General features: G+C 36.3%; 1 pseudogene; it reads left to right on the forward strand.

Annotated features, from left to right (window-relative positions):
• Window positions 1-3369: 3369 nt before the first annotated feature.
• On the forward strand, window positions 3370-3496 carry LOC111756153 (small nucleolar RNA SNORA2/SNORA34 family; annotated as a pseudogene).
• Window positions 3497-3706: the final 210 nt, after the last annotated feature.

Below are 3706 nucleotides of genomic sequence, written 5' to 3' on the forward strand. Positions count from 1 at the left end.
TGACTAAAGATGAACTTTTTTATGTATTTATTTGCCATTTGCTTTTCTTCATCTGAGAATTGTGTATTCATCTCAGATGCCCATTTTTGGATTGGGTCTTTGAATTTTGGGGGTCTGATTTTTTTTAATTCTTTATATGTTTAGACAGATGTCCTTTGTCTGAGGGGCACTAAATCTATTGGAATACAAATTGGGTAAAAACCTTGAAGACGTAGAAGTAGGTAGAGAATTCATGAACAGGACTCAAACCGCACGGGAAATACTTCCCAGAATCAATACCTGGGATCACCTCTTATTAAAAATTTCTGCACGTCAAAAGAAATCTCCAGCATAGTGAAAAGAAAACCCATAAGCTGGGAAAAATCTTAGTGAACTGTCCCCCAGATTTTGAACTCTTTTGGTTAATATCTCCAGTTATTTTTATCTATTTCCCTAAAATTCATTGTGGATATATTGAGTGAAATTTCTATGAACTTTTGGTTCATTTTCTATTTGAATTCATCTATTTTCTTGTTCTTTCTATGAATTTATCATAAATTTCTTTTCCCTGATTTTTTCATCTTCCTTTGTAATCCCTTGCTCTTCTTTGGGAAATTGTTAAGTGAGGTTACAGATCTTCTATTTCTTTGCCTCCCCATTCTCCTGTGTTTACCTTATATATTTAAATTATATATGGCTATTTATTTTTCTCATACTTTTCTAGGGATTTGCTGATTTTTTGGCATCAGAGAAGGGAGGAAGGTGTGCTTTACAAGAGATATTTGGATCCTTAACATTTAGATATTAAGAGATATGAAGATATTTAGATTATTCCATGTGAGTGATCTTCAGTTTTCTATGTCCATGCTAGTTTTTATTCCATCTGTTATTTCCTTTAAGTGATTTTAGCTCTGTTCCTCTATTTCTCTAACAGAATTACTTCTGGCTAAAACAGTATCCTCAGAATCAATCTTATAGAACTTCTATATGATAGTAGTTGAAATTGCACTTCCCCCTTTATCTATTCTACATGCACACTAAGACAGTTTATTATTTGAACTTGTTCTGCACTAAGGTAGGTAAGTGGGATGGGAAGAATGGGAGGTGATTGGAAAAGGAACATAAGCCACTAAGGTTGAGGTTTGAACGGGGAAATAGTGATCAATGAAAAGGAAAGGTTGTAGTAAGGTCTGATTTTATTGGAGCACTTTCAGCTGAGTTGAAGCATTAGTACTGAGGGTTTTTAGAAGATATTTTGTTGGATCAAAGGTTTATATTGGAGAAAAGGGGCTTTCTTTTGAAAGAGGAAAGTTATATAATTGTCAAAACTTGATGATATGGAGGACAGTAATCTAGGTGGGAAAAGTCAAAGACATAGGAAGGGGAGAATTGAGGATTAATCCTAGAGAAGATATGAGTGATGTTGATGGATATAATTATGGAGTATTTAAAAAGTTGAGAGGAGGAGTTTAAGTGTTTAAAAATGAATAAAGAAATATGTTAATAATATTGCCACAAGGGTTTGAAGTGAGGTAACTAGATAGGGAGCTAAGATGAGGAAGAAAACCTAGACATCTAGTAAGTTAGAGCCAATGAATGAACTAATACACCGAACCCAGAACATCATAAAAGGACATAAAATATCTCCACATTACTAAGTAAATCAAGAAACAGAAAAACATAAACCTGTAAAATGTTTGATAGGAACACAAAGTAAATATTCTAATGAAACACTGCATATGTGATTCCCAAGTAGCTTCTTTGTCAGGGAATCTTGGCACTCACACATCACTAACTCCTCTGATCTTTTCACTGCAACACGGAAGCTAACTCAGGCTCAGGACTTCTTTATTCCTGGTTGTAGTCATTTTTGCAGTGTGATGTAGTCTGAGTTCTTGGGTTAGGACCTCTATCTCTACTTTTCGCTGGTTGTGATGGTGAAACCAGCAGATAGTTTCACTGTTGTAAAACTGTCTGCTGAGTCAGAATTATTCCTAGGACATCAACCAGCTGCAGTAATAACAGGCTAATCCATAATGGTGATATCTATCAGGGGTCATTGAGAAGTAACATTAACATGAGACCCTACTTTGTGTCTCTACTTAGCCTATAGATGAAATTCACAGTTACAGTGTAAGCATTAGAACAATGTAAGAGTTGACACACAGTTAATGTGCACTAAATGTGATGGTTGTGTCTTCTTTAATACTGATATCTAAAGCTCAGGACCAGGTAATGCTAGAGCAAGAAAGAGAAAAAATGTTTTAAGTTTTCCGCTATGTGGTGCAGCAAGGGTGAAATAGGAGGGTATCCTAATGATGATGATAAAGATATATTATGCATTTAAAAGGGAATAACATTGAAAATTAGGCACAAAATTGGAAATGAGAAATCTTTCAACTTTCCAATGCAGTTCTGGAAGTCCTTTTTCACGAGTATCTTTATTTATGCTGCCACGACTGGCTTGATATACTGAATTGACTCTAAATGTCTACCTTTCAAGTGTTTTGATCTGAGGGAAAACTCAGAACTTGTAAAATGCCAAATCCAGTGAAAAAAGGTGGATGAAGACACACCATAATATTTGTATGAGCCTGTTTTTCTGTTGGAAGGCACTGAGCCATGTTAAAACATTAACCGTATTTTTTATTGTGCCTGATAAAAAAGATCTTCCAGAGGTGTTTTATAAAGTAGCAAGAATGGTTATGTAAGTGTGTTGGAAGCAAGAGGAAATACTTTGAGAAGGAATAAAGGCAAGCAATATGTTCTTTACTACAAATTTGATTTAAACATTCATCACATAGTATGATGATTCCTTGTTTTCTAAATTTCCTGAAAGTGAAATATTGTCATGTAGCTAGTCCTGATCAATGAAATAAGAATGAATATGACATGCTATTCTTCAAAGGGTTTTTTTCTTTTGTTGAGGAGGAAACAGGGTCACACTAATTCTCTAAGTCTCTGCTGAGTTTAAAATTGTGATCCTCTAGCCTCTGTCCTCCAGAATGCTGGAGGGTACAAGTGCTCCTTTATGCCTACCTGCTCAGCAGCATTTAAGGAAGGGCTGGTCACTCTCAAGTTCACTTCCCTTTTCCAGAATCATAGAAGCATATGCACCCAGATGCCAAGAGGAGGAAGTAGCTTAGAAAAATAAGTCTCTCACCTTTAGGAAAAGTGATTACAGAATTTTCCAGGCCAACAGTGGAATTTATATGAATTAAAGTAAAATTTAGCATTAAGCTGCTAAGATTCTGAAGTGAATTGCTACCAAAATAAACTTGCCTAACTTAACTAACACAGGGAGCAGACTAAGAATAAAAACATGGAGGCAAATTTGCCTAGATAACTGATTAGAAAAATCTAATACAATTTTCATTATTTGAACCTATACTGGCCCTGAATCAAGGCCGGCAGCTTCCTGACACTGTTGCTTTCAAGCAGGAGCCTAAAGAGATGTTTCTATGGTCTGTGAGCCATTTCAGAACTTGGAAAATGAATTCATTAGAAAAAAACAGGTTGATGCAACCCCTCCCCCTCTCCCTCCAGTGAGCAGCTGTGAGTGTGGCAGGCTATGGTGGCCCAGAACAGGAGCCACTGGCATGTACTGGGACCCACACCATGCTGGGACCTGGAGTGCTGGGAAACCAAGCAACCCCTTCCCCTCTGCCTATTTTGTTTTATTGAACTTCAATATACATGAAAATATGGTTGGCTATTTTGAAGAGAA

The sequence above is a fragment of the Cavia porcellus genome, unplaced genomic scaffold (genome assembly GCF_034190915.1).
Source record: "Cavia porcellus strain 051 isolate PalLab524CR breed Dunkin Hartley unplaced genomic scaffold, mCavPor4.1 scaffold_3, whole genome shotgun sequence".
NCBI lineage: Eukaryota > Metazoa > Chordata > Mammalia > Rodentia > Caviidae > Cavia > Cavia porcellus.